The 13,213-nt window shown below is 39.0% G+C and overlaps 1 long non-coding RNA gene across 1 annotated transcript; it reads right to left on the reverse strand.

Annotated features, from left to right (window-relative positions):
• Window positions 1-371: 371 nt before the first annotated feature.
• On the reverse strand, window positions 372-11,084 carry LOC122164175. Its single transcript, XR_006170146.1, has 5 exons — window positions 10,980-11,084; window positions 10,621-10,863; window positions 4,865-4,984; window positions 3,761-3,946; window positions 372-1,185 (listed from the first exon to the last, which is right to left on the reverse strand). It is a non-coding gene; the product is annotated as an uncharacterized LOC122164175 (long non-coding RNA).
• Between the last annotated feature and the right edge of the window lie 2,129 nt (window positions 11,085-13,213).

The following is a 13,213-nucleotide window of genomic DNA, read 5'->3' on the forward strand; positions in this document are numbered from 1 at the left end:
CTGTCTTTTTTTAATACAGTGACTGCCATTAGCTATGCATTTTCACCAACAATGAACAAGAGCCTGCATGCTACGCTCATAACAATCTACATCAGTAGAGACGACCCACTGTTGCCGTTGCTACTGCTGAAATGCACCACTCACCACCTCACTGTGTTCACATTTACTGTTCGGTCTCCATGGACAATCACAGCATGTGTCAATGAATGTCAGTGGGTGCAGTGATTTCCACATGGAGGAAACTCATGACACTCATTCGCTTCATATGCACTTGCATGTCAGATGCCATTCCATCAGACTGCCCTTCTGCTGCTATATGTCACACAGCAACAGCATGTAATGGGATACTGATGGGAAGGTTCAACCTCTACTGTTATACCATCAATATCTGCCTCTGACATAGTGGGTCAACATATTAAAATAGGAGGCATTACTTTTGGAGAAGCCCTTGTATGACTGTATATCTATATACATTACTTACCTGAGCAAATTCCAAAAACAGATCCTCAGCTCTAAGAAGTTCTTGTTAGTATCCCTGTCACATGACAGCACTTATTAGAAATATTTGCATTCCACACACTGCAGAATACTCTCTCTCTTTTTTTTTTTTTCTTTTTCCAGGTAACAGCTAAAAATTTTACTGCAATATTAGGAAATTTTAATCATTGTTCCCATGTTTCCTGATAGTAACAGACAATATTTTACTGATGTCAGCAACTAGCAGTTGACTTACATGGTACTACTTTTTAATCTGGTTTGCGTTCTTATATAGCTTTGTTTAAATTCTCAAAGCAAAATCTTCAGCTGCATCTCAGCTGTGACATAATAGGTTTACTAACAGTGTTCAAGAGGTGAGTGCTGAAGGTAGTTAATGAAGTAAGTGTTGTCTCTAGTGCATGATCGATTTTTCATGCACTTTCTCATCTTCATTTACATTGGGAAGCCTGTCTGTGAAGCTGTCGAATAGCTCCCCTAGGCTGTCAACCCAAAGTCTCATTGTTCATGCCACAATTGCTTTTCCAACTCATCAGCAGCAGGTCCAAATTCTGATTCACAGATGAAGATGACATTCCAGGCTGAGGTGCTTGGTCTGTTTATTTCTCATCTGCTCTGAAAACTTTCAAGCATTACTTTTTTTTTCTTTTTTTTTTCTTCCCAAAATCATCCGATGCTCTTCTTTAATATCTGCAGAGGTACATATGATGACATATTAGGACAAACATAGAAAGTCTTTGAATAATTACAAAAAGGTAGAATCAAGCCATCTTTTCCTGCATACACCCACACCACACAGAAAGGAGATGTGGCTGATACTTTGTTATATTTACATTTCTGATTTAATGTACGACCTCAGGCAAGTCACTCATCTTTTTTTTTTGTGCCTGTTTCTGCATCTGCATTACAGAAATAATAATTACATTTTCTGCTTCACATAGTTCGTTTGAGGACTATTTAGTGTTATCAATACTATGCTTCACAAAATAGCAGAATTATTTAACAAACAGGACAGCCTAGAATGTCCTCTGGGAATTACAAATTCAGAAAAAGTTCTTATAGCAGTTCTTATTTCTGCCCTATGATCTCAGCCATCTATCTGATCGAAAAAACTCTTAAAGAGTTATTTTATCAGCAAAAGTCAGTGCTATCAAGGCCCCCGGGTTGCTCTGGCCTCTAAATGCTATTGCAAGAACATAAAGGTGAAACAGATGCAAGAATGGAGCAACTCTCATTAACTGTGCAAGAGGGAATTAACAGGAAGAAAGTCTAATGCATTCACTGGCCCCTGTGGCTGGACTGGTTGTTGCACAGCAGAGCACAGCTGATTTAAAATTACACTGCCCTCTCAAGTTACTCCTCATAGAATGATGAAATCACGTTAGTTTTGATTACCTCTGTTTCTTTTGGTTGAAATCATGTTTGGGGCCATGTCATGCACATGCAAGGTAAAAGATGGAAAGGATGTAGGCACGAAAGTTTCCTACATAGAAATCCACCAGTTTATTAGTGTACTTTCTGTGTCCTAGTAGAGTCTAGAAGGCCATAAATTAACAGAAGCAATTAATAATCACACATGAGATTCTGGACTCGATCTGGGGGAAAGGAAAGACTGACAAGTGATGGGGTTAGAACTGAGCTCTGATAAGACTTTCTGGCCTCACACCCTGTGACTATTCAATTAGACATGAGATCGAGTTGTGTGCCAAAAGGCCTTTTGCTGCAACCTCTGGTGCTATGGTGCAGAGTTGCTCTGTGCAGGATGTTGTGCCAAGCCATGGACCTTGCCCGGGAAGTCTGGGCCTCAGTTAAATGCTGGGCAGTGGGGATGCTTTGGAGCTCAGCCCTGAAATGAGGGCAAGCAAGTGACAGCTCAGTCTAACTGCAGCCGCTCTTCACTTCAGCATTGCCTTTAAGGGCATTTTGTTTTGTCATCTCAAATTAAAATAAAATTACAACCACTTGGGTAAAACTAAAGGCCTCTGTTGTTCTTCAGTGGCTTCTGCCATTCACAGATGTTTCTCTCATTGAAACTCATAGACAACCATGCTTATTCAAAAAACATTCAAACACTATAACGTTCAACAGAAAGGGGCATTTCTTGTTTAAAAAAAATCGCTAATTATTAGATCCATTTAATCTTTAGCCTTCCTTGCAAATCTCCTTGAAAACGATCTCTTTCTAAGTGATTCATTTGCTATAAGAGGATGCTAACACCAGGACAGTGCAAAAATAAATATCGGAAAAGAGCAAGCAAAAGGGAATGTGTCACATACTGACTACAGGGAAACAGCGCAAAACATCTAATCACAGCAGTGCCAGGAAACTTGAACCTGTCCAAAAAGATCCAGTGCTCTCAATGTTTAATTGCTGTTGATGGCTGCTGGTCAGTCATGCATGACAATGTGTGTGTCACGCTGCTTCCTGCCTATGTTCATTCCTGTCAGCCTTCACTCCAGGTGATGAGTACTACTCCTCTGACCACAGTAGAGAGAGAGAGGAAAAAAAAAAAAAAAAAAAAAAAAAAAAAAACGCCCTCATAGACACAAAGCAACATGTACCCAAATAACCTAAGCCACAGGAACAGAGCACCAAAAATGGACAGCGAAAGCCAGTTTATATCAACCTTTCTCCCCAGCTTCATTTATGCTTACAGAAAAAAAAAGTGGCATCTGCGACCGACAGTATTCCAACTGGCAAGATTCAAGTCTCCTGTTTGCTTGATTATATGTTTGAACACATGCTTGGGGCTGTGTGGAGCAATTTGAATTACAATTGAGTAGCAATGAACATTATAATTTTTCGTGAACTGGAGCTTTAAAAAACCTTCTCCTTAAGCTAATAAGAAAGAGAGAGAGTGGGAAACGTAGGAGGTATGACTTAAAAGGTCTAGAATTTGTATAACAGCTTTCCACCGTTTTCTTAAAGTGACTGTTTAATGGTTTATGTATCTGGGCCCAGATTCAGCAAAGCACTTAAGCATGCATTTAACTTTAAGTATGTGAATGATCTCATCCTTATTCAGCAAAACCCTTAAATAAATGCTTAATTTTAAGCCTGTGCTTATCTGCTTTGTTGTAGCAGGGCCTATTGCACACTTCTATATCCTGTTATATCAGTAATATAATTAGGAGGAGCACTTCTCTTTTACCTCTCCCATCACTATCCTCGTGTCAAAATAAAAATCATTAACCCACAATTATTTAACTTCATTCTGCTTTGGGCAAAACTGAAGTCTGAGAGTCAATAAATGTCTTAAACATACAGAACATATCTGCTCATTCACATTCCACTTCAGATCCATCTGCCGTCAAAGTCAATGGGAGTCCTGCCACCGTCTTCAGCAGGAGCCAGGTCAGGTTCTCAGTCAATACTGAGCACAGAATCCATCACAACAATACACAAACTGAATTGTGAAAGAATGGGAGAACCAATGGGGCAGGAAGAAAATCTGCAACAAAAGCACAGGAGAAAATAAAGCTTTAGCTGAAAATTATTAAACTTAACTACAGATAGGATTCTTGGAGGAAGGAAATGAAGCACCATTTCTGGATCAACAAACTTTCAGTAATTAGGACACAGAACATATGACACTAGTTTTGATGATCTAATCATTTTGTGGCCATTTTATTGTCTGCGTACTTCATTCTTCTTCCCGATAAGTTGAGAACGAAGGTAGAATATAAAGCAGGGAAAAGAAGCTGTTCACATGACATTTCAGGCTCATTTGATGATGTTCCTACTGCAGTCACTGCCCTTTTCCCCCTCCATATCTACACACATCTCATTGAGTGCCAGAAAAGCAGTTGAGTTTCTTTGCTATCAAGGATGAGAATAGTGTTTAAGTAGTCTTACAAAGAAACACAAAAACACTGAGAAATGTTGGATTGAGCTCTCAGACACTTTATCATTTCTGAATCAACTTTTGCCACCTTTAAGATTCAGAACAACTTGACATCCTCTCACACCACTGAGTCTATGGGTTTTAAAATTATTATTACTGCTACTACTACTGAAGAGATTATATGGATTAGGAGAGTAATATGTGTACAAGAAAGAATAACTACTTGATTGATGTTGTTTAACATATGTGCTCATTCTTTTTTATCACAGATTGAAAAGTGGTTGCAAAATAACTCCATAAAGAAGTCCTGAGGCACATTCAAGTGTCACATTATCTATGTTCTGAAGCACAGTGGGAGGAAAATAAAAACATAAATAAGTAGTTCTGCAAGAACAGAACTAATGATGCTGTATTTCCTACTGCTTTGTGTCTCATAATTAATTGTGAACTACAGTTGAGGCTTTTCCCACGGGTGGGACACATATGGTCCATCTCTCACACTCTCAGAAATATAGATATACATACTGTGTGGATTCTTTATGGTTAATAATGCATGAACTCATTCTGTGCTTCTGTCCTTAGGCAGGGTTCTTGCTGGATGTCTCTTCTTCATCATGCTCCTCTATCTCTATCTGTTCATCCATCCTTCCACAAAGAATAAAGTTCAGTACAGTATTTCTATTTTGTCACTTCTGTCTGATATCACCAAATTAAAATCTGATTAATTTTAAATACACACATGCATATACCCAACCTTGCAAACTACTTGAACGAATAGGCCTACATCTTTATAAAACATGACTCCAAACTATAAAATATCTATAGGCATTTCCTTTTCAAAACATTTTAAAGCAAAGGGAAAGTACTATTAGTTAATATCTTGTCCTCCTGAGGCATCTATTGTTTTAAAAAAGAAGTCTCCAGAACTCTTGAGAACTGCAATATAAATAAGTTAAACATGTTCACAAAGGGCTGACAAGCTCACTGCCAGTATGGGAATATATCACGGAAGCTTAGTCTATTAAGTTCAGGTTTTGAATGCATTATAGATTTTGAAGAAAAGCTGAAACCAGTTGTATATATGGTGGCACTGAATTACTTCACCTTACATTCATTCTTTCCCTTCTCATTCTTGGAGATATTAATGACTTAAAGCATTAGAAAGCATCATTCCTAGTTATTGTGATTTTTAGAAAATAGAACTGTGAAAATTGAATTACTGAAGCAGTGTAAATTTAGAACCAGTTTTAAGTTCAGTTTATATAATGGCTGTGTTTAAAAAAGGATGCAGCAAATTGCTTGGAACTGAGCCTTCAATGAGATAGCCAAAAAAGCTCATGTAAAATTAATAAGAAGCCTTTTTTTTTTTAATTTTGAATGCAGCCAAAGCCCAAATGTGGAAATAAATACATTCTGTATACACGCAGAATTTTCATAAACCAGCCATGCTTATGCATATCCTTTGCACTTTGTAACTGTTAGCCATATACTCTACTGAACACGACGTTTTCTAAGATCCGTAGTGGTTTAAGTATTAATCTGAATTTTGTGATACTACTTATCCAATTTAAAATTACAGATATGACCACAAACATCAGAAAATATACTACTCTATTCAGTGTACTGCCCTTCTTGATTTTTGTATCTTTGCAAATATTTTGCTGTTTGCTTTTTCAAAAGTATGATGAGGCAATGTGCTGAATTTATGTCAGGAAACACTGGGGGGGGGGGGAAAAAAGGGAATATCTTCATGTAATCCATAAATCTAACACAAATTGGGTGTTTGGTGTTATATATTTATAAACAGTACACCCTGCATTTTATTTATTTATTTATTTAAAGGATGAAAGCTTAATTCTCTGAAATACCAGGGGGCAAGTATAAGCTGTCCAGAGGAAAGCACAGTATGGCCAGACAAAATGATAGCTCTCTCACACTGCTCTGTCATTGCAACTAAGCCCTGACATGAAAGCCTTAAGGGTGTGGTAAAAAGGACTGCCCTCCAGTGTGCTGAAAGGAAACTTCAGCATCCTTGCTCATTCGTTTTTTTGTATAAAAACTGACAGATGTGTCAAAGGTGTGATAGCTTCGTGAATAAGTAATAAGTCCTGACAAGTTGGACCTTATCATTCCCTTCTGCCTAAGGTGAGGAAGGAGCCTGGGGTAACAGTGAGGGCAACTGAAGAGCCCTGGATTGGACTTGCGGGATGGCTCGCCTTGTTCATCTGTGCTCCTGCTGGTACAAAATGTATTTGACGACAAATCTGATCAAATTCATCCCCGGTGTAATTTCAGAGAGGTCAGTGATGTTACACCAGGGAAAGTACTGGTCCTTTCAGTTTATTTAGGGAAGTCGACAGCAGCTTCGGAATAAAAGCAGTTGACTGAGCAATAAGCTTCCTTACCCTCAGCAGAGCTGTACAGATACTTTACAAAGAGAGCTGTGATTATCAGAACAATGTACAAGTACTTTGTCAAAACCTGTGTTTCAGCATGGCTCACAGGGGCAGGAAGGTGCAGTTAGTGTGCTCAGCCACCATGACCCTTTGATGTCCTGCCCAACACTGCAGGATCCAGCTGAGAAAGAAAACAAGCCTCTCTTAAACAAAACCAATCCAGGAGTCTTCACTTTGTAAAGGGACATCAAGGTCAGATTACAGGAGGCTTATGTTTAAGTGGAAGAAATAAGGACTAATAAATTTGTGTGTGAAAAGTTCTGTGGAGACAGCAAAGCTTACAATCAAAATACAAAGATCGCCAGCACAATGAGAAATGCATGAGGTATTTTGGAAAGTGGGAATTCAATAGAAGGGGGCACCATCTAAGCTGGAGCACAGAAGTATTTTCACACATCCAAAATCATCTCATATAATGTAACTACGCACAAAAAAAGCTTTTCATGGAAAGCTTTCATCAGAAGGAAATAAAAAAGTATGGAAATGACAACAGATGAGTAATGTAACTTGATTAGTTCTCAAACTTGGGGAAAATATATTTTTCCACTCAAATTTGTAGTAAATCACAGAACTCTAATAAACATTTCAGATAATGGGGAAAAGAAAAAAAAATCAAGTTAACATATATACATGCACATTTTGTAGAGCATATAGGCAAAGGGTTAGAGAAAAGGATACAGCAAAAACCATCTGCTGTTCAATGGCAGGCAAGAAGCATTGACTTGGAGGTGCTGGATAGAAAGAAGACAGCCTCAGATGCAAAGGAAAACTGGGCTGTGTGGACAGCAAAAAGCACAGAAGCATGAGTAAGGAAGGACTGCAGGAATGGCACAGCAGTGCAGGACATCTGTGGAAGATGTCAGGACAAGGTCAGCAGCAACAGCCAGGCAATAGAGTCCATTATTCTGAATGTAGGGCAACTGGATGGGGGGCTGTGCAGAAGAAAATAAATGTGATGAGGCACAGAGATCTGGAATACCTCCAGTGAGACTAGTTGTACACTGATTCATGGGCTTGGGCTGGGGGTAGCAGTCAATTCTACATCACCCAGACTTGTTTGGTCTACTTGTGGTCCCCCTTTCTGCATTTTTGAACTGCTTCAGTGTTGTCTTTCCTCGATTTTTTCTCCTAAGGCCTGAAATGCGATGCCTGCTATGAACACTGCCTTCTTTTGACATTTTCACTCTCTGATAATGCTGCAAGCTAGCCTTGAATTTTAAAGAGTGCCATGCATGCACACACTCAAGCACTCCCACTCAGAGGCTGTCATTCTCATCAAACATCTGGAAGTCTGCTTGCCAGAGTGCTGCTGCCAAATGCTACTGCATCATCCAGGCAGAATTTTGCTTCCCCTACAGGGTAAGCAAGAAGAGCTCAAGAGCAGATTTACAGCTGTTGATGTGGCAGCACAGAAGTCTCATGCAGTAGCTTAAAGCTTCTTACTTACAGTTTTAGCTCTCCGAGGAGTTTGGTTAGAGAACGGGTTGGCTGCGGACATTCAAATCCTTGTGGCCTGAAGAATCATTCCTTTTCCTTTTATTTTTAACTTTTTTACTATCCAGCACTTGATAACTCTGTCCAGACACAGATGGCTGTAATTCCTTCAGACTCTGAAGAAAGCATCAGTGTTGGTACAGAAGCTATGTGAAGTACCATAAGATTTAATCTTTGTCACTCATGGGGAAAAGAAGGAGGATCAGACTTCAAGGCATCTGACTTCCTAAATCCCATCTCCTCTCTGAAGAACTCCCTGCCATGGAGGAAATCCTATGTACTTCAGGCAAAGCACACAAAACAGTGGTAACAAATACTACATTGTCTTGTCTCTGGCCATAGGAATAAGTGAGCCTTCTGTCCTGGTTTCCTTGCCCTTCTCTCCACACAAAAAATTCACTAGGGAAATGGTGGGTGGTACGGAGGGGGCACTAAGGCTCTGAAGGAAAACGATGAAGAAAGACAAGTGGAGGAGAGAGAAAAATGAACTTCATTCAGTCCAGAAGATGTTTCTATCCAGCTCCTGAGAGAGGGTAGAAAAGCAGAGGAAGAGCAGTGGGAAATGAAAAGCACCACGGCAAGATAACAAGCCACCTAGAGAGGCAGAGAAGAGCAGCAAGCCTTTTCTGAGCTCCCCACAATGCTAGGATAGTATCCAGGAATCCTGGTATAAAACCAAGATACAGCGGTTACCTTCCTAGCCTAAACAGCTTAACAGAAAATTTACATCCTAGTTAAGATGTTCAGCATGTTAGTGTGAAAATGTGTATCAGAAATACCTGATATCTAAAGGATTTTCCCCCAAAAGAGCAAAGCTTGCACACCAGGAGACAGGGAGACATTTGATAGCACAGCACGAAGCAGGGAGCTGACTATTCTGCCTCTATTAGGACAGCTGGAAGTTAAAGTAAGTGGGCTATTGAGAACAATGGGCTGGAGCCAATGGAAAGGCAACTTCCCAACATTTCAATTTAAAGGTCTCTCAGCTATGGAAAATTATTGCCATGGGGCTTTGTTTCAGGTCAGGGCAATAGGGAAAGTGCATTTTGAAAGCACGACAGTCCATTTAGCAAGCATCCCTCAGCCATGGGCACATATTTCTTCAGCAAATGGTTGACTGTGTGCGCATGAACTCTTCATCCAACTTGTAGAAAAACACTACCAAAAGGGGAGGAGTTTTCCAGTGATGTTTGTGTGGAAAAGTTCCACAGTCCTCTTCTGATAGCAGAAAAGGTTCAGAAAAAGGAAGTTGTATCAAGTGCTACCTCATTTTATGGCTAGTAGGTCAGCTTTTCTGAGGATGCTATAGAGAAACATAGTGCCTTTCATCCTGATGATGGAAAAACTGAAACAGTACACAAAAAGTATTATCATAATTGCTGAAGAGCTAGAATAAAATAAAGGCATTTAGACAATCTTTCTCCAAATCTTTATGAACTGCTTTAGTCTTCAATTTTTGCTTTTTTTTCGTTAAGAAAAACCATTAACAAAACCAGGCACCTAAATAATCATAAAGAAGTAAAAAAAAACCCACAGAGTAAGTCAGTGTCTTGTTCTGACTTAGACAGTCCCAATGTCTGCTTTAGGCAACAATACTTAAGCAGAAAGAGGCTGAAAGCTGCAATTTTTCTAAGGCCTGAGAACAAAATGCAAACCTGACTACAAATGCATTTGAACGGAGGTATCATTCCCACTGACTTAGAGAAAAGACACCCCTGTACTTGTGGCATGCTTAATGCATTTGAAAGAGCCAAAAGCAAAACTTGAGAAAAACAGGTAATGAAAAATACAGTTACACTTTGCTTTTTTTCATCTTTATCTACTGCTAAGTTGTGCCCTCATGAAAAGGATGAGGAGGGAGCGCTGAGACAGTGAGCTAATAGTTAATTGGCTGATTGAGCACACATTCTTACCTCCAATGCCCTGCATCATCCTGCCTTTTACATCTTGCTTTGTAATACCACACATCCTACCATGTCATGTCCTTCTTAGAATTTCACATGTTACTTTGCGTCTAGAGATTTGGGATACTTGGCTCAGGTGTCAAAATACTATCTCCTTTTAAGCTGCAGAATGAATCTCTTTGGATGCTTGATTACCCAAGAGCAGAGAGACTTATAAGGGAATTAGTTGCCCTCAGCAGATGATCGGCTTATTCTACAAGTCTTATAATTTTATCTTGCTCAGGAAGAATAGGATTTAGGGGAAGTCTGAGTCATTCTAATAGAACACATAATTGTGCCCGTTTTATAATTGTGAGAGTAGGCTTGTTATAGTCATTTGCTATCTCAGCTGGCAGGAACACTATTTAAAAAGGAGTTTGAAGACTACCTGAGGCAGCTTAGGCTTTTGAGCACAAAAGAACAGCAGTTTCGAGGCACTGAAGAATTAATGGTTTATTTCCCAGTCTTCTTCCCACATATCAAATGCGCCCCATTGTTGTGTGTGAATGTAGCATACATGAAGTACAGCTCTCCCAGGAAGGGAAGCAATAAGGATGTATCAGTAGACTGTTAACAAAAGACAGCACCCAGGAATGTAAAAGAAACTTTGGTCAAGCATAATAAATCAAATCTGCAAATAAACAAAACAAAAATGTTATTTATGTCCCTAAATAAGTATTTGCAGAACAAATAAAATAGGGTTGGACAGGCTTCATTCTCAAAATGAAATGGATGTTCAGAACTCACCTTTTAGATGTTCCTTATGGTCAGATCCAGCAGATGCTGAGACATGAATTATAGATTAGAAAGATCTTTAATTTTTTGCATTACAACCTCTTCTGCTGTTTCTCTGTTACCCGGAGAACATAAAAGTTTCTTTCACTCCTTATGTAAGAGATTTCACATTACGTACACACAACAGTGATGTAGACATATTGCATCTTCTATGGGTGGCTATCTACTACGTTTTCTTTAGGGATACTCTCACATAACCATAAAACAACAGATGTGCTAAAATTTAACTTGTGTCAGGGTTAGGGTGCACATACACAACTTGCAGGTTAGATTCTTCTGTTCCTTTTCTCTTCAACACTTTTTTTCCCCTCTAACAGCATTTTAAGAGGACTCCACCATTTGTTATCTGTACTTCTTTCCAGTCTAGTCAGCCTCATTATTTTTATGCGCCTGAATGCTAAGGTGGTGACAGCTGATTAGGTTTGTATTACACTTGCTTTTCTTCTGTTGCACATCCTTCAACAAACTTTGACAGAAGTGAGACATCAAGAAAAAGAAAATTAAAATAGTAACAAAAAGGAGGAAGCAATTGAATGCAACAGGATTTTACTTTTAATCAGCTTTGTTCTAATTTCAGCTCACCCAACAGTTTTTGTTATGCAAAGGAACTGTCCTTCCTACTGATTTAATGAAACTGGTCATTTTGCTGAGGGTGTGTGTATGTATCATCCATTCAAGATTTGAATATGCCTATCTGAGTTTTCTGAGCTCAGTATGCCCTCTGGTTTGTTTCCCAATGTGTTTAAAATTAGAGCAACTACATTTAGTTTTTTTGCCAACTCAAATATCATTCTTTTTTTTCTCATAGTCAAATCATATGTTTCAGCTTTAAGTTACTTCTCTTAAGGTGCTTTTCTGGACATATTTCTTTTTCACTCTCTACTCCCTGTACCCACACCTGTTCATCCAATACATCATATAAACCATTTGAACTTCCCCACTTGTCAGTCACAATGCTATCAGAGGCAGTGATCTGTAGGCTTGGAGCAGCAGAGACAATACATGCCTGGGTCACTAGTAATTAAGCAATGTCAGTGGTTGAGAGGAGAAAATTCAGTTCAAGCCAAACTGAAGCATTTAGATATTTTACTGCTGCATCCTTTTGGTCCTCTCTCAGCTTATAAATATTAATTTAAAGACTACCAACAAGGACAGTAAACGGATTTAGGCATAAAACTTCCTGTCAGGAGTGATTTGTGCCCAATAAAAGGAGAGCTGGATAGAGAAAGCTGCTTCACTAAGTTTATGATAGACAGTGAAAGACTGCCATCAAAATAAAAAGGCTTTCACTATGTAGACTGCTATATGCTGGGTGGGGGGGGGTGTCTTTGTTCCTAACAAGCATCATAGTGGTACTGTATTGTTTTCTTCCATAAGCACATTTGACCCTACTGGAGTAGAACCAGCACTGGTTAGTGGGCTTTGCACAATCACCATCACAGGAAGGGAGCTCTTACATCGCTGACCTCTTGTACTGAACTTTGTGATGGAGAAAGTTGACAGAAGTTCATCTGTTTTTTTTTTTTTTTTTTTTTTTTTTTTACTTCATTCCCAAATTGAAAATAGAAAATAATTCAGTAGGCTCTATATGGTCTGTAAGAGCGTGCCTTCAAAATGTGAATGCAATAATAACTTTCTCCTGCTCTCTTTTTGTGAACATGTGGGATACCTTTGTTCTAACTTGTAATTATTTCATTCTTGGTTAGAAAATAGCATAAATTTTGTTTCCCTTCTTCATTCCGGTTTCTTTAACTTTTAAATCATTTTGTTGCTGGATGGTCATGAATATCTGAATACCAGATAAATATAAGCTAAACATAAAATTTTACATTAATTCAACTGAATATGTTATCCATACTTAATTGAGCCCAAATATAGCAGCTGATGCTTTCCATAAGCCAGAATTGGTGTCTGCAGTACATGCCCTGTCTCCATAGCCAGATCCACCAGTGGACACACACCTCACCTCTGACAGCCATACTACATTTATTAATCCCCCACGCTGCATTCACTGCTAACACTGCATTGTTAGTTTTTACATGGGGCAGCAGACCTATCCTTCTAGCTTGCCTTGCTTGTCTCAGGTTTGCAGATTTCATGTTTTAGGAAGGTCAACTAAAACATTAACTTCTCCATGAATTCTTAGATCTCTAGTGGGCTGAATAAGTCATGATGATTACTTCCTT

This window comes from Centrocercus urophasianus, unplaced genomic scaffold (assembly GCF_019232065.1).
Source record: "Centrocercus urophasianus isolate 14NV4802_14NV808 unplaced genomic scaffold, USGS_Curo_1.0 seq_10, whole genome shotgun sequence".
NCBI lineage: Eukaryota > Metazoa > Chordata > Aves > Galliformes > Phasianidae > Centrocercus > Centrocercus urophasianus.